Source organism: Vulpes lagopus, chromosome 12 (assembly GCF_018345385.1).
Source record: "Vulpes lagopus strain Blue_001 chromosome 12, ASM1834538v1, whole genome shotgun sequence".
Classification (NCBI taxonomy): domain Eukaryota; kingdom Metazoa; phylum Chordata; class Mammalia; order Carnivora; family Canidae; genus Vulpes; species Vulpes lagopus.
In genome coordinates this window covers 21,087,878-21,100,202 of record NC_054835.1, presented here as the reverse complement: position 1 = coordinate 21,100,202, position 12,325 = coordinate 21,087,878, and the positions used below count along the sequence as shown (strand labels likewise).

General features: G+C 39.7%; 1 protein-coding gene across 1 annotated transcript in view; it reads left to right on the top strand.

Moving 5' to 3' along the window:
* Positions 1-12,325, top strand: part of MYO1D (myosin ID) — a 327,550-nt gene that overhangs the window by 198,280 nt on the left and 116,945 nt on the right. The window lies entirely within an intron of this gene.

The window sequence follows — 12,325 nt, the reverse complement described above, 5'->3', positions numbered from 1 at the left end:
TAGTTCCTAAGGAGAGAGATCTGTTTGTCCAATAATAGAATCTATGAGGAGTATTATTTAAAGATTATTTTAAGTCCTTTTGGTCTCTGCAAAAGGGAATAGGAAACATATTGTTTTGTAGTTTTATGTTGTTAAATCAAGAGTCCTATTGGTTGGGGGGTACAAAGAAGACAGACTATTCCTGGCTTTGCTAAATGATTTAGAGCATCACTGCAGGGTTGATTATGAGGTTGAAATTTGTCTCCATTACACTCCCCCTCCCCACCATGTACACACACATGCATCTTTCTCCCTTTCAATAGAAAGGCTAATGGATTGCAGCAAAGAAGAAAATTATATTCTAAGACATTCTTGATTGTATATAGTCTTCTTAGCAAACGCTTGTATCTCATATATCAATCATAGTTTAAGCCTAATAACTGCAGTCTTAAAGTAGGAGATGAAGAAAGATACGGGAGAAAATTAGATTTTGTCAAAGTCAAATGAAGTGTAGAACCAAACAAAAAATAAATTGTGGCCCATGTTTTATCTCTTTACTTTCTATTCAAGGAAGATCAATCAAAGCACTTGATACAAATTCAATAAATAGCTAAACAACTCTTTGAACCAAAGTTATTTCCCCAAACTACTATCCTTTTTTGTGTTGAGTGTTGTGTATTTATAGTCACCATTCCCCTTCAACATCAGCATTGTTGTTTGTGTTATTAATTATATCATATAATATAAAGATTAACAATGTTTAACAGTTGCAGTAAAGCTAAGCAATGTCAATAGAGTGGGTACACACTATCACAGCTGCTACCAGTACTCTGCCCATGTCCCCCTATATTCCCTTATCATTTCTGTGTACATCAGCCTAATTTCTGTCAGCCAACATCCCTGACAAAAGGCTGTGCTTACGCTGCCAGAACCCACTTTGCCTGTAGCTGCCCACTGTGGTAGCTGGTTTAACACTGGGCCCTGTTCTCTGTCTTCCCATCCCCAAAGCACCTTCCCACACCCTTGCCAGTGTCCCTGAACCTCCCAAATCACTCTGTATGTTTATCATTCTTTATCTCCGGATCTGCTTTTGCGGGGGACCAACTTTGGAGGAGTGGCTGCCTCTTAGGAGAGACCAGATTGAATGGGATAGGGGACTTCCAATCATATCTATAAAAATGTTTTTGAGTCTGAAACAATATGGCATAATATTAAGTGTCCATTGTAAAAACATGAGTCTTTGTTATTTTATTCTTTATATCTTTTTTTAAAGATTTTATTTATTTGAGAGAAAGAGAAAGTAAGACCGAGCACAAGTGGTGGGGAGGGGCAGAGGGAGAAGCAGCTTCCCAGGTGAGCAGGGAGCCTGACACGGGGCTCAGCTCCATCCAGAACCCCAGGATCATCACCTGAACCGAAGACACCTAACTGACTAAGCCACCCAGATGCCCCTATTCTTTATAGTTTTTGCATGATCAGAATATTTTAAATGAAAAAGCAGTTTAAGACAAGGAACTTTTTTTAAAAGAATGATAATGCTAATGACAATAATGCAGAAAGTGGGAGGGGGAAAAGGACATGATCTCTGTTTTAACCATATGGAGTTTCAGGCAGTGGTGAAACTTGTAGATATACATTCCACAAGTGATTGAGAGTCTAATATTGGGGGGGGGGCGGGGAATTTAGCACTTGAGATAAAAATTTCAGAGCAGATCTGTGTATAATTGAAGGCTGAAATTATGAGTCTAGAGAGAGAAAGGAGGCAGATGATTTGAGAACATTCTCAGTTAAATGGTAGGGAAAGAATCGCTAAGGAAATGGAGTAAGAAGGCAATCTCTCAATGGGCCTCCATTTGCTCCTCTTGTTCATGTGCTGAATGAGCTCTAGTTTCCCTTCAGCTCCATAGGTCATGAATTATTCTAGGAAAGAAAAGAACTATAAGAACACTGTGTTTCAGAACTAAGTTGGAAAGTTTTCAGAAGAGTAATCGGTAAGAACAGACAGCTGAGGGTCCCACCCTTCTCCTTCTGCACAGGCTCCTTTCCTGTCTCAGTGAAGCTTTTCTGGCTCCAACAAACAGATTGTGACCATGCACTATCTTGAGTAATGTTTTGTTTTTAATGAGGATACACATGGTAGTAAGGAAGAAGCATCTCACAAAGACCCAGGAAATGCTACTTTTCAGCATTTAAGGCAGTTCTACAGGACTGTGTTATCCTGTAGGGCCCTCAGCAACACGAGTGCTTAGAGAGTCTGAGTTCCTGCCATTTTCTTAGGCTCTCCTTCTCCCTGTGTGCCTTCTTACTAACAGCCACCATCCTTGCCAGACAGCACAGGCTAGTGCTAGGCTGAGGTCTAAATCAGCCAACCCAACAAACCACTGGAGTGTCATCCTGCAGTAACATACTGAACAGTCTCCAGATGAGTCCGTACCATAGCAACCAATTCTGCATGATCCACATTGGTACCGCAGTCCCTTGTCAAGCACATGTTAGTCTGTGTATCATGCTTCCTGACTCTTCCTAGTATAGCATGGATGATTACATTTAGGGTATAATTGATCTCTTCCCTCTATAATCTTTGACTACTGTCCTTAGGCCCAAGTCATCTTTGGACCTTGGTCACAGATTATGCTGGGGTGGGAGAGAAGTGCTTCAAATAGGCCAGTATCCTTGGGTCCTTGGACTCTTCCCACCTACTCCTATTCCAATCTCCAGGATTCCAGTCTTTATCAAACAGGACCTAAATTGTGTTCATGGATGCCCATCCTGAGTGAGAGTTTAGGTGATGCTATAGTTTGACTGTATGTCTAATCAATTTCTAAACCTGTGTTTCACCAGTGCTTTTTGGTAGAATGTATTTCCTTAACTGCTTCCAGCCAGCAACATGAGACCAATATTTGTTGCTTTCCTGATGCACCGTAAAAAATACTTGACCAATTTACTATCTTTACATCCTCTAACCCATTGAACTTGTATAAAGGAGTAGCACCTAAGTTCCCCAGGCATTTAGTACTAAAGGGCACATCAACCACCTCCTGGAGCTCAGCTGTGATAGGGTAAGTGACTGCTTACACCCTACAAACCATGGCTCTACTACATGCTGGGTGGAGAGATTCTCTTGCTTGTTGACATGCTGCAGCCAGGGCACTGCCCATCTGAGAGCTGTTCTTACAGCATCCTCATGCTCCTTTCTTTCTGCTAGATCTTGAGGTGCAATGAACAGAGACTTCAGGAGACCTAAGTAATGGGGAGTTATACCTGAGTTAGAAGAGCAGTGCAGGAATGACCTTCATTTGGGGTTTTAGACAGCTGTAGACCAGATTGTCTCATTACAACCTTTATAGCCTCAATAACTAAAGTCTTCATTCAACAAGGGATTACTGAGGACTCATTATGGGCCAGACATGTAAGTATTATGGCATGGAAGTGTCAGAATAGTCAAAATTGCTATGCTTATGGAACTTACATTGCAGTGGGAAGCAGCGGGCTATACGTTTATGTATATGTGTATGTACATATGTGTATGTATGCATGTGTGTATATACACACAAACATACATCATGTAACCCATTAGGAAGGGATAAGGGAAAAAATAGAATAGGGAAGGAAGATAGAGGATGTGGAGGGTACTGTCATTTCAAATAGGGTGATCAGGCCCCATTGAGAAGTTGACATTTGAGACTCGAAGGAGCTGAGAAATGAGCCATATGTTTACTTGGAGGAAAAGTATTAGGGCACAAGAAACAGCAAAGACACAGAGACGTGAGCAGGGAGAAAAGAAAGAGCCTTCTGGCAGCTGAAAATGTTCTGCAGCTTGAGCTGGTAGTGGTTTCACTTACATATACATATGTTCAAATTCATCAGGCAGTTTCCTTGAGATTTGTGTACTCTGCTGAATGCATGTTATATACTTCAGTAAAGGGGAGGAAAAAGAAGAAAAAGAAAGAAAGCTATCTGTGAAGGAGGTTAGAGGAAGGAGGTTAAGCCAAAGAGAAAACTGAAGTAAATGAGGCCCAGGGGAGATTTTGACACACGATGGTATGTGAACCACTCTCTTACAGCGTGTGAAACACATACAGTCATGTTTGCTTTCTCCTCCATCTAAAGAAGAGTACACCCCATTTCCTGGTGCTCAGAGAGGCAGCTCTCCGCTGTTCCTCAAGAGGAGAGGAAGCCACTAACTAAACTAGGGTGGGCACCTGATTTCAGAGAAGCCAGTGACCTCGGGGATGACCCGAGGTGGAAAGATCTAATCTGTACCTCTATTATATACTTTGTTCCTAATATTGATCAGATGCGCTTTTTCTCATTTTTTCCAAGATCAGTTTCACTAGAGACCTATTTTATTGATTTCATTACCTTTTCATTGACCTCTGCTCTTGTTTTTCCTTCTCCATTCTCTAGATTTATTTTGTTGGTTCTTTTTCTAGCTTTTTGAGTTGAGGGATTATCTGCTTTCATTTTTAAATTTTACTTTTTAAAAATGCATTGAAGACTATAAATCTGTGCTCAGAAATGGTTTGAGCTGAATTTCTCATGTTGTAATATATGGTACTGTCATTGTTCAATTTTAATTATTTTGTCATTTCCATCATGAATTCCTCTTTGAGCATGGGTGATTTAGTGGTATATTTTCAAATTATCCTGTATATGGTAATGTATGGTACATATGTGTATGTGTTTTCTGTGGGGGGAACGTAAGTCCACAAACTTTTAAGTCCATTTACTTCTGGTGAGACCATCTGTTTCATATATATTTTAATGTATACAACACTACATGAAGGTGTTACCCTGCAGTAAACATTCTACTGCACTGTCCCTAAATTATTTTTTAAAGATAAAAGAATTCATCAGATCATTATCTGTTTTACTGTTTGTTTGTTTTTAAGATTTTATTTATTCATTCGTGATAGACATAGAGAGAGAGAGGCAGACACACAGGCAGAGGGAGAAGCAGGCTCCATGCCGGGACCCCGATGGGGGACTCGATCCCGGGTCTCCAGGATCACGCCCTGGGCCAAAGGCAGGCGCTGAACCACTGAGCCACCCAGGTTGTATTGTTCTGATCAGTTTCTGTTAACTTAAAAGCAAAACAGTTTGCAGAATTTAAAACAACATTTAGGGGATCCCTGGGTAGCCCAGTGGTTTATTGCCTGCCTTCGGCCCAGGGCGTGATCCTGGAGTCCCGGGATCGAGTCCTGGTTTGGGCTCCCTGCGTGGAGCCTGCTTCTCCCTCTGCCTGTGTCTCTGCCTCTCTCTCTCACTCTGTCTCTCATTAATAAATAATTTAAAAAAAAAAAAGAAAAATAAATAAAAATGAAAACAACATTTAGGGGCACCCAGGTGGCTCAGTTTGTTGAGCATCCAGATCTTGATCCCAGCTCAGGTCATGACCTCGGAGTTGTGGGATCAAGCCCTTGCATAGGGCTCCATGCTCAGTGTGGAGTCTGCTTGTCCCTCGCCTTCCCCCCTGCACCTCCCCCACTTCACTCTCTTATGTGTGCACATGAGCTCTCTCTCTCTTTAAAATAAATAAAAATATTTTTTTTAAAAAAGAATTAAGGGTGCCTGGGTGGCTTGGTCGGTTAAGTGTCTGCCTTTGGCTCAGGTCATGATCTCAGGGTTCTGGGATCAAGCCCCACATTGGGCTCCCTGCTCTACAGGGAATTTGGTGCTCCTTCTCCCTCTTCCTGCCATTCCCCCTGCTTGTGCTCTCTCTCTCTCTCTCTCTCTCTCTCTCTCTCTCTGTGTCAACTAAATAAATAAAATCTTAAAAAAAAAGAATTAAAAACATTTGAAGAGAACTAAAATTAAAATCAAAAAGAAAAAAACTCAAGCTAACCATTTTTCATTTTATGACTTAGAAATCTTCTTCTCTCGGGATCCCTGGGTGGCGCAGCGGTTTGGCGCCTGTCTTTGGCCCAGGGCGCGATCCTGGAGACCCGGGATCGAATCCCACATCGGGCTCCCGGTGCATGGAGCCTGCTTCTCCCTCTGCCTGTGTCTCTGCCTCTCTCTCTCTCTCTCTGTGTGTGACTATCATGAATAAATAAAATTTAAAAAAAAAAAAAAAACATTTAAAAAAAAAAAAAAAAAAAAGAAATCTTCTTCTCTGCCATTGCCCCATTATTCACTCTTAAACCATCTTTCTAACAGGCCAGAACAATATTGTTAATACCTTGTGTCAATACACAAAAGTTTCGGTCCTATTTCTCTTTGTAAATGAGTGTCTGAACTAGAACTTAATATATCTTTGCTGTTGTATTCCATTTTTGGTGACAGTATACCATGAGAAAAGACTTTCAAACTTTTTCATGAAGCTTAGGGTAATTTCAGTAAAACTGAGATGACTGGATTAGCAGACCCTTGGAATATTTTATTAGCATGTGGTCCCCCACCACCTGTTCACGTCTGGGCACATATTTTAACTTTTTCATTAAAGTGTACCCTACACACAGAAAAGTGCACAAATATTAAGGGTAGAGCTTGATGAATGGTCACAAAGTGAATTTACCTATGTAACCATCACCAAAGTCAAGATACCAGCCATTAATTGGACTCCCAAAAGCCCCCTGCATGCTCACTTAACGACTTTCAGGTATATAATACAGTTTTATTAGTGATCATCACCACTGCTGTATAATTGTTTCCTAGAACTTACTCATCTTATAACTGAAGTTTGTGCCCTTTATCTAACATCTCTCATTTCCCCTACTCTCCAGCTACTGGTAACCACCATTCCACTCTCTGTTTCTATGAGTTCAGCTTTTTTAGATTCCACGTGTAAGTAAGATCGTATAGTATCTCTTTGTCTGGTTTATTTCATTGGGCATAATGCCCTCAAGGTCCATCCTAGTTGTTGCAAATGGCAGAATTTCCTTCTTTTTCATGGCTGAATAATATTCCATTATGTATACATGTCATATCTTTATCCATTCATTTGTGGATAGATACAGATTATTTTTTATTTGCATTCCCTTATTTATGGGTCATTTGGATGCCTTTTGTGAAATGCCTGTTCAAATCTCTTGCCTATTTTTCTATTCAGTTGTCTTTTAAAAATTGATTTCTAGTTCTTTCTATATTCTGCATAAGTGCTCATGGCAGTTAAAGGTGTTGCAGATCTTTTCTCTGACTCTGAATTGACTTTTCATCCTCTGAATGATGTCTTGGAACAAAATGCTTTATGTTAAGGTAGCTCAACTTAGCTCTTTTTTTCTCTTGAGGTTGATGCTGTTTTGTTTTTGTTGTTTTGTTCCCTATCCCAAACATCATGAAGATATTCTCTTCTGGTATATTCTGTGCACTTTATTGCTTTACCTTTCACATTGACATCCACAATTCACCTAGAATTGACTTTTGAATATATGTGAGACTATAGCCCTGCATTCATGTTACCCCATGTGGATAAACATTTGGCCTTAGCACTACTCATTCATATCCAGATTCTTTCCCTTCAATTTCACCTTCCTCCCAACATAATGTTCTCCCTAGCCACATCCATAGGAATGGAAAGAGAGCCAGGAACAGTGGTAAAGCAGATCTCATCAGAAGCAACAGCTTAATGTTTACTCATTTCCTTTGTCAAAATGTCAGATTCCTTTGGAAGTCTGACAAGTTCAAAAGTGAATGAAGCCCATACCCTGCCATGGGGCAGTCACTCCTTTACTGGGATCGATATGGCCATGCCTGAGTCCAGTATGCCACATCTTTGGATTCACCTAGAAAAAGCTGAAGTCTGTATTTTATGTAAGTCCCAGATTATTGAATGCTGTGCAAGCCAAATAAAACACCTCTGTAGACCCTAGTCAGCCTGCAGGTCACCTATTTGTTACTCCTATTAAGAAAAAAAAAAAAAGTCTTGTCATGTGTTATTTTAAATGAGCTAAACCCACATGTCTTGGCCTCTTCCATGTCAAATTTTAAAATTCTAAAATCTACATTATATTTATTCTAGATTTTATGTAGCAGAAACAGTAGAAACACTAACCATTTCTCACTTATAAAAAACTAATTGGATGTGAGTTTTAGAGGGATACATTTTCTACTTCAATTAGCAAGGAAGGAGAGAAAGAAAGGAAATCTTTAGTAGAGGTGTCTGTCTTGTCTTGAGAACTTCCTGCCTCCTCAGTGCTCAATTGTAATCCCATCCCTCTGACTTTGTAATATAAAATTTTTCAAATGTATAGAGAGGTTGAAAGAATAGTACAGGGAATCCCCTAATGCCTTCCACCTAGATTCAATGAGTGTTTATTTTTTGCTGTATTTGTTTTATCTCTCTTTCATGACACTTTGCCACTAAAATAACCCTGTATGCATTCTCCTAAGAACAAGGAGTTCCTTTTTTCCTTTTTTTAAGATTTTATTTATTTATTCATGATAGAGAGAGAGAGAGAGAGAGAGGCAGAGACACAGGCAGAGGGAGAAGCAGGCTCCATGCTGGGAGCCCGACATGGGACTTGATCCCGGGACTCCACCCTGGGCCAAAGGCAGGCGCTAAACTGCTGAGCCACCCAGGGATCCCCAGGGAGTTTCTTCTTCATGACCACAAAACCGTTTTCATATCAAAGAAAATAGCATTTCCATAATATCATTTGATATCCAGCACATATTCACATTTCTTTAGTTGTTCAAAGAATGTCTTATACTTATTTAAAAAATACTATATAGGTTCATGTTTTAGAGTTACATCTCTTTTAGTCCAGAACTGTACCTCCATGGACATACTCTTTTATTCATGATGTTGACTTTTTAAAACAGCATTATTAAATTATAATTTGCTATAGTGGCTGAATTGTTGCTTCTCCAGAATTCATTTGTTGAAATCCTAATCCCAGGACCTCAGAATGTGGCTGTGTTTGGAGATAGGTTAAAGAAGTAATCAGGTTAAAATGAGGTCATTAGGGTGGGCCCTAATCCAATATGACGGGTGTCTGTATAAGAAGAGGCAGTTGGAACGCAGACAAATATGGGGGGAAGACGACCATGTGAAGATGACGAGAGAAGACAACCATCCACAAGTCAAGGAGAGAGGCCTCAGAAGAGCTGCACCCTTCCACACATTGATCTTGGACTTCTCGCCTCCAGAACTTGTTCAAGCCATCTGTTCTGTGGGGCTCTGTCTGGCTGTCCTAGCAAACTAATACTTACCATAAAATTCATCCATTGTAAGGTATAGTTCAGTTACTTTTAGTAAATTTATGCAGTTGTGCAAACATCACACAGTCCACTTTTTAGAGCATTTCCATCCCCTCAGAGAGCTCACTTGTGCCCATTTGCAAATAATCCCCACTTCCAACTTCAGCCTATCCTTTTACCTTTTCTAGGAACTTCATATGCATGGAATCATACAGCATGTATTGTTTTGTGTCTGGCTTTCTTCACTCAGTATGTTTTGGAGATTCATCTAGGTTGTGCCATATGTCACTGGTTTGTTCATCTCACTGCTGAGTAATACTTCAATGCATGAATCTACCATATTTCATTTCTCCATGCACCAGTTGATGGACGTTTGGCTGCTGGGTTCATTTGCATATAAGTCTTTATATGGGCATATGCTTTTATTTCTCTTGGTGGATATCTAGGAATAGAATTATTCCATCATATGGCATTTGTTTAACTTTATAAGAAACTACCAAACTTTTCCAAAGTAGCTGCTACATTTTACATTCTCTCCAGCACATGAGAGTTCTGGTTTCTCCGTATCTCCATCAACATATGGTATGCATGACATTGACTTTTTAGAGTCCAGAACTGGGTGTCTGGATTTGTCTGTTTCCTCATGGCTCATTTAACTTATTCTCCCAGTCCCTGTATTTCCTATTAATCAGAAGTTAAATCAGGAAGTGTTAATTTTATTTGCACAGTACGCTTCCACATTCTTGAGATTATACCTTGTGTCTCAACAAATGTGGCACAGCCAATTCTGCCTTGTGGATCATCTTTGGATGTTTCATTGTAGCCAAGCTACTATTATGTTTCCCCCACTATGGTCTAAATTTCTGACTTCTTGTAGAATAAATACCCTGTGTTTTTCTGCGAACAACTAGAATTTAGCATAAAAATAAAGATAAATATCACCACCAAATAATTACATATTGATAAGTTACCCATCACTGTACCAATACCTGTCATTTTCAGTTCCTTTTCCCAGTCTATTTTCATAACCAAATTCTTCCAATACTTTCTTCTTGATTTTTTTTTTAATTTTTACAGTTTTTGATGCTCTCACAAAAAAGTCTGCACATCCCTGCGGGTCCCCATAGTCACCACAGAATCTTTACTCCTTGTGCCAGTACCAGCATTGGCCTTTGCAGTCCCCCTCACCTCCTTCATTCTGTTCTTGTGCTCCCCTTGCTGTTTTCTTGAGGTCTTTTTCTTCTCGTGTAGGCGATGTCTTGCAAGTCTATGTTTGGGTTCATTTTCCTCCTGTAATTCAAGGAATCATAAATTGTGCCAAAGCCAGTTGGCTTGCCACCACCAAAATGCATTCTGAATCCAAATATGGAGATGACATCTGGTGTGGTCTTGTATGTTTTAGCCAGTTTTCCCAAATTTTCTGTCTTAAGATTCTGTTGCCTTTCTGGGGTGAAGGACATCGATGACCATTTGTTTCTGCAAAAGTAGTCAGCTGCTCATGAACTTCCTGGTTCAGGTAGTTACTGTGTTGTTCATAATGGCAACCAGGGAGGGAAGGCTTGATCTTTCTTATTTACTTCTACAACTGTTAGTTTTCTCCCCCAAACCCTGGCAACCACTGATCATTTTATTGTCTCTATAGTTATGCCTTTTGTAGAATATCATATAATTGGAATTATATGCTTTGTGAACTTTTCAGATTGGCTTCTTTTACTTAGCAATGTGTATCTGAGGTTTTTCAAGGCTTCTCATGGCTTAATAGCACATTTCATTGTATCACTGAATAATATTCCAATGTGTGGATGTGCCATAGTTTATCCATTTGCCTATTGAAGGACATCTTGGCTTCTTCCAGTGTGAGGCTATTATGAATAAAGCTGCTAACATTCACATGCAGGTTTTTATATGGACACCAGTTTTCAAATCATCTGGGTAAATACCAATGCAATTGCTACATCATGTGGCAAGACTAAGTTTGGCTTTATAAGAATTGCCAAATTGTCTCCCAAAGTAGCTGTACCATTTTGTGTTCCTACCAGCAGTGAATGAGAGTTTATCCTCACCAATTTTTGCTGCTATCAATTTGTTTACATTGTAGCCATAATAGATGTGTAGAAAAAAAAAAATAGATGGGTAGTAGTATTGGGTATTTTTCCATTACTCTAAACTATGTAACTCAGTGCACCCTGGGGTCCCAGCTAATCTCTACAAGAATCACCTCTCCACTCTCTGCTATTAATTGGTTTGTGTTCAACAGAGAAAGACCAATCTTCATGTAAGCCAAAACAAAATATAATTAACATATAAATTTGGCACCTTCTTTCTCTTCTATTAGCAAAACTTATTCAGCCAGTTTATCGTTTAGCAATGATTCCAGTCACTCTTTGCAGGAAATATGAAAATAGAAAATCATGACGGGTTTTTGAGATGATTTTCAGTAAACACAGTTTTCACAAATGCCATGGTCAAGTAATTATAAACAGCAGTCTGAGATTGAAACATTCAAGTTACTAGTGACCTTTTTCTTAGCCACAGAGTGACTTTCTTAGTACAAGAGTAGAGTTGGGATAGGGTTTCAGCCAGCTGGATTCTGTGTTACTATCAGATCAGCATCTTACCCCTCCAGTCACTGTCCACACTGTATTTGTAAGTTGTAATATCAAATTAAAGCATTATTTCTGATGTCAAGAGAGATTAATTTTTTTATAGGGGATAAGAGGGTCAGAATTTGAAGGTTTTACAAAACTGGGAGAGTCAGGGTTGCTCAGCTTGATAAGGAGAACAGTCAGGAAGTAACCTACATAATTAGTAATTTTGTGTACAATAGCAACCTCTTTAACTCTTGAGAATCATCCTAGAGATCACTCTACGTGGCTGGAAAAGATTGAACCCCATGGATGAGACAAGTCACCTCCATCAATGAGCTTGTGCCTTGTGACTTCACAGGGACACGGGCTCACCCTAGCCAGCTCTCAGGGAGCTGGTTGCCAAGATCGAGTTTAATTTGCGTAAACATAAAATCTGTTCACTGGTTTCAAGTGAGACCACATAAACTGAAACATTTAACCCGACCTCGGCTGGAACTCCTCTTAACCTTTTGTTGGTGAGCTGTGTTAGTTTTGCCTGGTGGGTTGGTTTGAAGAATGTTTGAATCTGTCCACAAATGCTGTTTGATAGAGTTCCTTTTTATCACTGTGGGCTTGAT